Genomic DNA, 12,967 nt, shown 5'->3' with positions numbered 1-12,967 from the left:
TTCTCCCATGTCTCCTCTGGATCATCCAAATGGTCACTGGCAAACTTAAGACGAGCCTTGGCATGTGCTTGTTTAAGAAGGGGAACCTTCCGTGCCATGCGTGATTTCAAACCATGACGTCTTAGTGTATTACCAACCGTAACCTTGGAAACGGTGGTCCCAGCTCTTTTCAGGTCAATGACCAGCTCCTCCCGTGTAGTTCTGGGCTGATTTCTCACCTTTCTTAGGATCCGAGGGAGATTGACAGTCATGTTTAGCTTCTTCCATTTTCTAATGATTGCTCCAACCGTGGACCTTCTTCAGCAAGCTGCTTGGCAATTTCCACGTAGCCCTTTCCAGCCTTGTGGAGGTGTACAATTTTGTCTCTAGTGTCTTTGGACAGCTCTTTGGTCTTGGCCATGTTAGTAGTTGGATTCTTACTGACTTACTGCAGGTGCATCTAATTTGGCATAATAAATGGAGTGGAGGTGGACATTTTAAAGGCAGACTAACAGGTCTTTGAGGGTCAGAATTCTAGCTGATAGACGGGTGTTCAAATACTTATTTGCAGCTGTATCATACAAATTTTGTGTTGGTGCAAAAGGGAAAAATGACCCTCCGTGGGACAACATATTGTATCGTGGTATAGAAATACTTTTTGAGATAAGAGTGTTGCTGTGGCACCAAGTATCACTTGTTTACTTCACTGTAAAAAATATTTTCAATCAACTTTATGATAATTTATTTAGTTGAGATAACTTATTATTTTGAGTTTCTGATGATTAAATTAATCTCCTTCATTGTATTAACTCACTTTTTCCAGTTCAATCAACTTAAAATTTTAAGGCAACCCAGGTTACTTACTTGTTTAAGTTAAACCAACGATATTTTTTACAGTGTAGTAATCACAACATTTTTTCTTTTGTCAAATCAACTTAAATAATTTATTTAGTTCAGATAACATATAATTTTAAGTTTCTGATGATTAAATCATTCTCCTTCATTGTATTAACTAACTTTTTCCAGTTCAATAAACTTAAAATTTTAAGGCAACCAGGTTACTTACTTTTTTAAGTTAAACCATCAATATTTTTTTACAGTGTTGATATTTTAATGTTTGCCTCCGATGACGCAAAATGATGATTTTTGCATCATCGGAGGATTTTTTCCAAACAAAAAACACATACATCTATCGTCTCAGGGGGATGTGAGAGTGGAAAGCACGGTAATTGGACAATACAGCAGGTTTTCTACTAATACAACGCTTAATGCTAAATCCTGAAGTATCCCTTTAATTAATTTATCTGAGGTTCCGTAACGCAATTCCGGACCGTTCCGGCCCACTTTAACCCCTGCACACAAACACAGGTCTAACCTCTAAAATGCGTTTCTGTCACATAAATGTTAGTTCATAGCAGATTACTTCAGTTCAGATGCATTAGTTTTACATTTATCTAATTTCTCCTTTTCTAGAGAATGTAAATAAAATTGATACGGCTTATTCTCCCCTATATACTGATTGAGGAAAATTGAGTGTTTCCCTCAATTCTCTCGTTTTCTATTCCTCTTTCTTTGTGCATTCATTAGGCATAGAACACAATTTTTCGTTTCATAATGAAAAGTGCATTATTAGGAACGAGACGTTGCTCCTCAAGGTCAACTGAACTGCCAGGGTTCGATGTCAACATAAAGATGATCATGTTCAGGAGGTTTGAGGGGGAATAGCGAGAGGACAGACGCAACAGACTACAGTTTTGAACCTTATTAAATTGCACTTACTCTTGTAAACATTGCATCTTTCTGTCTCCTCTATCTTTTTCTCTTCTATAGTGCAGACTTAATTAATATTTTCTTCTTTTTGGTAACCATGGCAATGGGGTCAGTGGATATGATGCTTAATTGAATCTTTCCAGAGCTTTTGTGTTCACCTCTTGTGTCTGAAATCTGCAGATTTTTTGTCTTTCTCTCAGCATCATTTTGTGTATGTTTTATGCACTTAGACTCAGAACGAATACTCAAATAGTCAAATAATCAAATATTCACAATGTACTGTATTTTTCTACAGTATTGCTGGTGAACTACAGAAGTAAACAACATGGTGAACTTTACGATGATTTGAAAGAGATTTATATCTGTCTGCATTAGTATGAAGGTAAAATAATGACAAAGAATTGCATACGCAGGGTAAGATTTGTGAAAGAGTAAAAGCGTAAAATAAATTTGCATGTGCTAAGGAAGATTTGTAAAGGTGTAAATCGCCCTTCAAGTGTAAGAAAAAAATATTTGCAGCATCTAACTGTTATTCGTAAGTGTAATTCATGTATTTTGAAGCTAACGCAAAATAAATAAGATCTGTATTCTTTAGACTTTCATTTTTCCGCGCTTACACTTTTGGCACGGTTTTTGCGCTCAAATGCGGCCAAAAGTACAGCAATCTGCAAGTGAAAACAGCAGAGGCCGGAACTGTAAAACGGATGAATTGCATAAAATCAAACTTTGTGTAAAAAAATTAACTTTTTTTATATGCATGTGGCAAAAAATTTCCCGAAATAAGCCGATCTGTACAGTTGCGTCTCTCTTTTACCAGCGCTTCCAGTTTTGCCACGATTCTCTCACTAACTGAGTTTCGCAAGCGCGAAGAGAAGGGCGGGCCCACCTTCATCATGTAGCCAATCAGATGAGCTTTTCGCTGATTTACTCTTATCTGATTGGTTCAATAAACACGCCCGTCACCAGAACACACCCTTATTTTTATTTGGCTCAGAAATGTTCTCATTGCCGAAATAGTACTTTTAATGCACACGTTACACTGTCAGAAAAAAAGGTACAAAAGCTGTCACTGGGGCGGTACCTTTTCAAAAAGGTACACTTTTGTACCTAAAGGGTGCATATTGGTACCATAATTGTACAAATATGTACCATGAAGGTCCCAATATGCACCCTTTAGGTACAAAAGTGTACCTTTTGAAAAGTTACCGCCCCAGCTTTTTTTCTGAGAGTGTAGCTTTCTCACGACTCTCGAGAAGGAATGGTTTATGATTGAATAACACGTCTGTTTTGAAGATCATATACAAGTGTAGTTTTGTAGAAACACACATTTAAGATGTGCAGTCTTTTCTCTTCCCTGAAAACAGACCCAACATATTGATGACTCATCCTGCACTCACTCATTTTGTCCAATCAAATGCTCCTCGGAGTGAGAGTGTCCCACCTCTAAAAAAAAAACAAGAACAAACACCTACTTCTGACTAGCCTGTAGCAAATAATGTCTCATAGCTGTGGTGGAAACTACTAAAAAAAAAGGGAACAAATCTGTTGATTATATCCCACTTCAATGGTAAATACATTAACGCTGGAAAGAACACTGTGCTTATCAAGCTCAATTGAAATTGAATTTTACTTTATTTTTTTTGTTTAGAATTTTCCGGACTGCAGTGTCTGTTCAGTTAATCGAGGGAAAAATATCCCCATTGCAAATGATGATTTGCCACAACAACTACAAAAATAAGTAATATATTATATATGTATTGTATATCCCCACCCGATGACGGTTATTCATCAGTGCAATTACATGTTTCATGTCTCTGTCTGTCCGTGTCCCTCTCGCTGCTTTTGTTTCTTGCTTTCACAGTGTCCTGCTGGGAGTGGAATTAAAGGATTCAACTCTTTAATGCAGTAATAGATGCTCACTGCCACTTCTGCATCTCTCTCTTCCTCTCTCTCTTTGCCTGCTCACCCTGTTTTTCACCGCCGGGCCACATTTACATACTCGAATCATTCTCAGGAACGATTGTTAAATTGATTTCAAACGACTCTGATGATTCAAGTGGTGAAACAAAAAGCCGTGCAGCAAGTGATCCACTGACACTGAAGCCTGTCCCTGAGCAGGTGCTCTCATTAATACCCACAAAATTGGGGTCCTTCAAGATCAGGGCACAAGTGGAACGTCTAGTCGCCACACAGACATGCTGATCCACACTTTGTTCATGTTGTCTCATGGGTTAATCTATGACAACACTGGTGCATGTCTTGGAGAAAAGATAAAAAAAAAAATGAATAGTTATGAATAGGCTTTTGTGAATAATGAGTCACAAAAGAGTAACTTTATGCTTTCATTCATTCTCATGAAATGAACGCATTGAATTCTTAAGCATAAAGGAGAACTCTGGCGCAAAATGAAGCTTTGGTCTAATAAAACATCGGTACCTAGTCTGAGATTTGTTTTCATGATTATCTCTAAAAACTGCCCTTACGAAAAAGAAGTATATTTCAATTTCATTTTATGTAGTATACTTAAGTAATGTTCAAGTATATTTTTAAGTATACATTGTAGTAAGTATACTAATGTCACTATGTATTAGTAGTAAACTTGCAAGTGTACTATTTTAATACCGCTTGGGACTAAATTAGCCCACTTTTAGAAAATAAAAGTATATGTTTAAGTGTACTACAAGTGTAACAGTAAGTGCACAACTAGTTCATAATTATGCATCTCATGTGTACTGCAAGTGAATGTATGGGTATACTAGTAGTTTACTTTTTTACTGTAATACTTATACAAGTATACTTTGAATGCTTAATTATACTTTTAAGTATTTCTGGATCAAAAGATTGAGTACAAGAACAGGACAAACATACTTGCTTTTCTCTCAGTATAAGTCAAGTACACTTAAGTGTAATTTGAAGTATATTTCTGAGAAGTACATATAGTATACTTCTGAGAAGTACAGGAAAAATAAACTGAAAGTATAATTTCTTATTTTTAGTTTAAAAGAAGTATACTAATGGCACACTTGAATAAACGTCTTTTTCGTAACTTGTTTAGCGTATAATGGAACTGGGGGCATTTACTAAGTAAAGAGAAATCGCTAGTTTATACCACTAACAAGGCTCAAAATAGCCCCACACTAACACAGTAACATAATGAGGCTCTATACATGCAAAACGAAGCATAAGAAGATACTTTAGTATCTAGACAGTTCACTTCGTGTATACAGACAGGAGCCATCTTAGAAAATAGTCTCGATAAGTCGATCCCCGAACGCCGTTCATTTTTTTTTTATTTAACCTTTATTTTACCAGTTAAGTCCCATCGAGGTTAAAAACCTCTTTTTCAAGGGAGTCCTGGCCAAGAGGCAGCAAAAACACAATCAATTACATTTATAAAAGGTTATACAACACAAATAATTAAAAACATTTACAATTTAAACAGGTCGTTTTCATACATTTCAGAAGTTCGCTGAACTTCATAGAGTTCAGCTCACTCAGCACGACGTTCATGGTTTGACTTGTCGTGACGGTTTTCCAAGATGGCTCCTGTTTGTATACACGAAGTGTACTGTATTTATAAAGTATCTTCTTATTAAACGGTCTGTACACTTACAAAGTTCTCAATGCTTCGTTTTGCATGTATGGACCCTCATTATGTTACTGCGTTAGATTGGGGCTATTTTGAGCCCCAAAATAGTGGTATAAACTATAGCGATTTCTTTTTACTTAGTAAATGCGCTAACACTTCCTTTTACAGTGTACTTACAGTGTACTTACCTATAAAGTACTGGCTAATAGGTAAATAAATGCAACAGGCGTAGGTTTAGGGGTAGGTTCAGGGTTAGTACTAGTTATTACCCAGTAATTGTAGTTACTAAAATGAGTACTTAGTATTTACATGGGTAAGTGGACTGTAAAAGGAAGCGTTACCGTAAATGCTCCCATTACTAGGGTTATACGCTAAACAGTTTTTAGAGATAAAACTCTTTACATTCGATTATCATGAAAACAAATCTCAGAGAACGGTTGACTAGGTACCGATGTGTTATTAGACCAAATGTTCATTTTGCGCCGGAGTTCTCCTTTAAGCTAGATACTTATTAGCTGTACATTAGCTTAGCGCCAGCTTGGAAATATCATGGATAGGTGGAATAGGGAAAAATAAATAAATAAAAGAACACTCTCCACATCAGATTTGACATATGCACTATAAAATAACCATTAGTAGTTAGCTACAATCTGAAGTGACAGTCTATCAATAATGTCCGTCTGAAAATGGGACAGGTTTGTTGCTGCCTCTAAATCACTGGAGAGTCCATAGAGCTGAGACACGGGCAGGTATAGAAAATGCATTAAGTCGAGATGTTGATGGGAGTGGTGTGAGCGTGGGGACACTTAAAGCTCCAGGGGATGTGACTTTAGCATGCCCTGTGCTGACACACACACACACACACACACGCTGGAGTAATAGCTCAGCATTTCAGCTCATCACCCTTTACCTCTAAAGCCTGTAAATCTGAACGTGATAAAGGTGATGTTGTTTGGAGTCTCTAAGTTTTTTTTAATGTCATGGCTCTGTGAGATTTAATTTAATATCGAGATCTTTCTGCCAATGACTGCCAAACGCTATTCCACTGAAAGTTAATCGAAAATGAATATGCATTTTGTATCAAGTCACTAAATTTCAATAGCCCCAAAATTTAATTTCCTCTCCATCAAAAAAAAGAGGAAGATATGAAAGCCAGCCAGAAAACGCCCTTAATTGCTCTCAATCTTTTATCTATATTGATGTCACTTATGATATTCTTTAATAAAACAGAATCATTATAGCTCTATTAAACGTCTCATAAAAAGCTCTACTTTTTTTTTTTTTTACCGTATCGCTTCTGCTGTGACCTCTGGTTAAGTCTGCGTTTATTTAGTAGGCTAACTCAGACGTTTTAGCCACCCAACAGCCCCTTCTCGTTACATACAAACACCCACTTAACTCTGTTTTCTCCTCCCCATGGCCACATTAGCATAAAATTAGCCTACGCTGTGCATATGAATGGGCTCTATTCATGAATGAAGTGAATGTGTGTCAGGTTGGACCAGAGCACCACGTGCCTTTTCTCTCCTGCTGGTATTAAAGTGGCAGCGTCTGATTGTCTGCTTGCCAGCGGAGCCCAGCCATCTGCCCGCGTGCCGCTCTACTTGGCATAACAGGCTGGCGTTATGGCAACAAGTGTCTTTTTCCGCATTGCCACACTCACCAGCCCTGCAAACTTGGCAGCCAGCCTGCTTGTTTGCCCGCCCTCGTATGCAGATAAAGAGCTTATTATGCCCAGGCAGTGGGTGGGGGAGCAGGAGGCGGGGCTGCTGATTTACATATCACCGCCGAGTTGACACCCTCCAGATGCAAAACAGCCAAGTAGCAATTAAGGCTGCTTAGTGCTTTTGTTTAGTGTGGTGGAGTGGGCAAACCGGGCGGGCATAGCTCAGCCGCCTCCAGAGGGGACGTGTATGAGAATTTCAGCTCGGCACGTGGCGCCTACCCGCCCCTCCCTTTTCGTAGCTCGCCACGCGTTCGGCTTGAATATACGCACCCCCGACGCTAGGTGGTCTGCTGACTTAGGCCTGGCACTGTGAGCTGCTTGCAGGCACTAGCCAATGATTACATGCATCACAAACCACTGATACTGACCTATTACTGATGAATCGAGCACTTTACAACAGCCAGCGCATTCAGTCTAATTTAAATATTTATGTTGTGCCGGCTGATATGGCAGTCATGTTAGACTTTATACTGACAATTAGTAGCCTGGACACAACATCACGCAAAACCAAGTTGGCATCGTAGAAGTGTGCTACTCATAGTCAGCCACAATTCATTTTCAAGCTAAAGTGACCAATAATGGGAAGTTATTGAGATAGAATAAGTTGGTCATGTGATCTTAAAGGGATAGCTCACCCAAAAATGAAAATTCTGTTATTAATTACTCACCCTCGTGTCGTTGCAAACCCGTAAGATTTTCATCTTCAGAACACAATTTAATTAGCCTGGATGCCAGCCCGAACTCCGCCCACAACATTATTTGGGAAGTTCGGTCTGGTTCCATTGAGGAGTAATTATGATCGGTTCAGAAATCATCGGGCCAATCAAATTGCCAGGGCGGGGTTTATACGATGATTGACAGGTGGTCTTCAGTAACGTAATCCTCACGTCATCAAAGTGTGCTTGTCAAAGATGACTGCAGCTGGAGAATTGAGATCCCGCTGTCGCGTCTTCTGTAAAAAAAAACGCATTCATTTTAATAGACAAACACAGAACTGCAATCAGGGCATTTGTCGATCGGAAAGATATTTTTGGCGTCCTTCCTACATGATTCGGCAAAAGTGTAACTTATCAGCTGGCTCTGACGGTCGTTAAGAAGATGGGACGTAATGAAAAGCCTGTGGTCGTTGTGGTTTCTCCTTTGGTGGCACTCATGGAGAAGTAAGTAAAAGAAGTAACACTCGTTATTTAACTTCTAAAATAAATAAAGTAGGCTACGTTCCGTATTTGAAAACTGCGCTATGCAAAGGAGTTGACTTATGGGTTGCTCTGATTGGTTGGTAGGTCTACCGACTATCCAATTGAGTGCAGAGGTTTTTTTTTTCCTGGTTCGGTTACGACACGCCTCATAATCAAAGCCTAATAGAGCGGTTTCAGACTCATATTCTTTCTTGAATATGAGTATGATGAAGTCAGGCTACAATTTAATATCTTTATGAGGAAATCTGAGATTTTTACAGCTACGCAACTAGTCAAAATTTTTTGTAGCGAATCGATCGCTTTATATTATGAACAGATTGAGGTTTTTGTTCGCATATAAACATTCATCAACTCACACATCAGTTGTGGTAATCGGAAGCTCAAGCATGTTCGCTTGATGTGCGAGAACCAATGAGGTTCATTCTCGTGTTACGCAGCACGTTTGAACTTCAGCGAGAACCAATGAGGTTCATTCTCGTGTTACGCCAACGCATTCTCATCCTTTAACGTCATATAGAACGCTACATGCAAAAACGGCGCTATACTACGCACATGGCACCCGTTATCGTTAATATAACACGTGCTGTGAGGGCTAAGTTTAGGTGTGGGGTAGGGTCTGCAAGTCATATTCACGCTAAAGGATTTAAGACGTCTTGGGTTCGCGTGTTATATTAACCCTTTCACACGTAAGTTTAAAATATTCTAACTGACCCCCCAGCGTGAGTTTTTCAAGGCGACCGTTATTTAGAACTTGCCACTTTAATGTTTCCATGGTGACGCGTCATTGCTTGTCACGTGACACAGCACAACCAGAACAAAGCGCGGAATGAATGATGATCTGCTTTTATGTAATTTTTCCTTTTTTATTAAAAATATTCAAAAATGTATTAGCTATATCATGAAACACTGATATTCCGATTGTCAAATATGTGCAAGTGTATGGGTTTTGTTGTTTAGACATCTTTATAACGATCGCGTTAGTTGAGCTGTATGCACAACGGGCGGCGCCATTTTAGTTTCGTTTTCAGTTCAGAGAATCGGATCTGTTGGATTTATAACGTCAATTCATCCACTTCTCACGAAATACATGATAGTAAGTGGCTGGTGAACTGGGAGAAGAATAGGATCAAATGTTAAGCTACTTACACAATGTGTATCTGATATGAATAAAATGTGTCGTCTTATTATAATTGAAAGGATTATTATTGCCGCTTCCATAGACATCTGTATGTATTTTACAAACTCAAAATCATTGTTTTGCTAGTACATATGTGTATTTAAATGTCTGAAACCTAAAATAAACATTATGTGGTTGAAAACTCTCAATAGTTGTGATATATGACAGCACTGAGTGCGTCTGTCTCTGGCTGAGCGCCAGCCAACGCGCGAGAGCAAGTTTGAATTTAGCAGTTGCTGACGTGTGCACTAAACGTTCTAATCACACCGGTGTGATCGTACGCGTGAAAGGGTTAACGATAAAGGGTGCCATGTGCGTAGTATTGCGCCGTTTTTGCATATAGCGTTCTATATGACGTTAAAGGATGAGAACAGGCTGGTTACACAGCACGTTTGAGCTTCTGCGAGAACCAATGAGGTTTGTTCTCGTGTTACGCAGCACGTTTGAACTTCAGCGAGAACCAATGAGGTTCATTCTCGTGTTACGCAGCACGTTTGAGCTTCAGCGAGAACCAATGAGGTTTGTTCTTGTGCGTCAAGCTGGTTCGGTTGAGCTTCTGTTTACAGTATGTTCGCTGATCAATGTAAATATTTAAATACAAGACTGATTTAATCTGTTCATCATTTAAAGCGATCGTGTCTTCGAAAAAAATGTAGACTGAACAGTTTGATTCATATAGATTAGTTTTATGATCTCTTTATAAACGTTTTGAAACACTAAAGTGGTAGTTGCGTAGCTGTCAATGGAGGGACAGAAAGATTTCAGATTTCATCAAAAATATCTTCATTCATGTTCCGAAGATGAACGAAAGTCTCACAGGTTTGGAACGACATGATGGCGAGTAATTAATGTCAGAATTTTAATTTGGTGCTATCCCTTTAAAATGGCTTTCATTTTAGTTGGTTTAAGTTGGTCATGTTGTTGTATATTTAGTCGTTTAAATGTTTTTTATTTTATTTCAGTTTTAAGCGAAAATGAAATGTTTCCGTGCCAGCTAACTGAAAAAAGGCTAGTCAACGTTTATTTAATTTCAAGTAACAGAAATGTTTTTTTTTTAACGATTTTAGTTTTAGTGAACTATAATAACTGGATCCATGCGATTAAAAATGTAACTGTGCTCCAGACCTGAACTGGAGAGATGCATGTTAGACCGAGTGAAAGGTGTACGCCTGAGTTTGCGTGTGCACACAACATGCGTTGATGAATTGTGGGTGTGTTTCTTCATCTGTTGAGAAGACCTTCCATAGCAGCGGTATAGAAAAACACTTACTGCTAATGCAAATAACAGGGCAGTATAAATCAGTGGCCAGGAGCGGGCAAGCGAATATTGTGTAATAGTTATTGCGAAATGAAGTGGCATTGGGATCAATACCTCACTATATCTCACTCGGCTGTGGTGGGCCTTTGGAGGCAGGGGTCCTCGCTACTGCCTCCACGGGGCACCATAAATCTGTTGGTGTGTCTGGATGTGTGTATGTGTGTGTGAGACTGTGCCCTCTTATTAAAAAGAGCCAGTAATTAGCACTTTGCCCCAAAGCTTCTTGGAAAATCTAGCCTCACGTAAAGATAATGCACTAAAATATGTGTCATACTATGTTGCTTTTCTTTTCTTAAAGTCTCACAATGTTCAATATTTCCATTCAGATGCGATAAAAAGGATTATTAGACTGGTGGTATGTGGATGAATTTTCTGTATGTTTTCCCACAATTCATTGTAAAGTAACTGTGTCAACCCAGTCGATACATTCTTCAAGGCTTTAAAGCAACACGCGAGAGCAACAAAATGAATGTGCATATTATCTGTACACTTTGCAATATAATTTTTCTGTGCGTTTGTATGTATTGTTTTAATATAAAGAGCACAATAAAGGCTGATCTCCAAGAGATGCGTTGTGAAATATCAGGGTGTTCGTCTTTGTGTCCAAATATGCCTGGTACAATATATATAAATATAAAATGTATTGGTACAATATGCCTCCTATTGTCTTGGACATGGTTTTGTCTTTTCCATGGGCTTGTCCATTAAAAGGTTTATTCATTTTATATGGTGTTAAGTACGGCCTTGGTGCCAGAAATGATTGGGACCAGTCAGAAAGTATTCGAGTAAGAATGTTGATCAGTCAGCTTGCAGATTAGAGACCTTGGTGTTTTCTCTGAGACGGCTGATTGAAGTGGATGAGGAAAATTGAATTTCAGATTTGATTGAAGGCTGTTTGATTATGATTATTTCTTTGTGTGTCCTTTTTAGGTCGGTGAGGAAACGAGGAAAGGGATTTTGCAGCTGCTCTTCATCGACTGTTGGTGAGTCTGGGCGCACACAATCATTAAAATAAGTTTGTCGTCACACTATGTGTAATTTCCGAACGTGGCATCTGTAACCTACCTCGTGGGCAAATTTTCCGTCTCTTTTCCACAGCGGTCGTGGTGCGTTTAGCTGGGGGAGTGAATTATCAGTGTGGCAGAGATGTTTGTGCAGGTTTAGATGTGACAGTATATCTAAAAGAGCTCACTACAATATTGATCTCTCACACTGAAGTCGTTTGCCATGTGCTATTCCTGGCCTCTGTCACTCACTGAGAATTATGGGTAAAAAATGGAACGCCACTGCATGACAAAATGTCATATCGTTTCAAGCAAGTAAAGGAAACAAGATACATTTATGCATTGATTATCTGTGCTTTGCATGAAATGGCAAATAGATTTGGCTTTAGAGCACAAACGGTTGTAGTAACACGTAATTAATGCATTCATTTACTATTTTAAATGTGCAATTAGCATGTGTGCTTCCTTAAAAATAATTACCAAACTTTTTGGAATGGTTTTAGGAAGGATTTATTTTGTTTAAATAAGGTGGAAAAGTACAGTCTGTACTTTTTTTAAGTCTATTTTTTCTGGGGAAAAAAGTTTTTTGCCCTGTTTTTAACGAGTTCATTATCTCAAAATTACAAGATGATTTTTCATGGAAACATTTTTTTTATCCGTTTTTCTGAATAAATGACTTGCTAATATCAAAAACTCGTCAATTCGGAAAAACAAAACAAAAACTTTTCCATGAAAAATGATCTCATAATTCTGAGATAATTAACTCATTAATTCAGAAAAACAGAGCAAAACCTGTTTTTCCATGAAAAATTATCTCGTAATTGTGAGATAATTAACTCGTCAATTCAGAAAAACAGAGCAAAAACTTTTTTCCCATGAAAAATGATCTCGTAATTGTGAGATAATTAACTCGTTAATTCAGAAAAAACAGAGCAAGACCTGTTATTCCATGAAAAAGTATCTCGTAATTGTGAGATAATCAACTCTTCAAATCAGAAAAATAGAGCAAAAACTTTTTTCTATCTAAAATGATCTCGTAATTGTGAGATAATTAACTCATTAATTCAGAAAAATAGAGCAAAAACTTTTTCCATCTAAAATTATCTCGTAATTGTGAAATAATTAACTCATTAATTCAGAAAAACAGAGCAAAACCTGTTTTTCCATGAAAAATTATCTCGTGATTGTGAGATAATTAACTCGTC

The 12,967-nt window shown here is 38.1% G+C and overlaps 1 protein-coding gene across 1 annotated transcript in view; it reads left to right on the top strand.

The window, feature by feature from the left end:
• The window catches only part of zfhx3b (zinc finger homeobox 3b), a 280,084-nt gene that overhangs the window by 16,080 nt on the left and 251,037 nt on the right, over nt 1-12,967 (top strand). Inside the window, exon 2 of the mRNA XM_089119634.1 lies at nt 11,689-11,741. The gene's annotated coding sequence lies outside the window, so the exon portion shown is untranslated. The remainder of the gene's footprint in view (nt 1-11,688; nt 11,742-12,967) is intronic.

Source organism: Pimephales promelas, chromosome 1 (assembly GCF_988280905.1).
Source record: "Pimephales promelas chromosome 1, fPimPro1.hap1.1, whole genome shotgun sequence".
In the NCBI taxonomy this organism is placed as follows: domain Eukaryota; kingdom Metazoa; phylum Chordata; class Actinopteri; order Cypriniformes; family Leuciscidae; genus Pimephales; species Pimephales promelas.
This window is presented reverse-complemented; position numbering and strand designations above follow the sequence as displayed.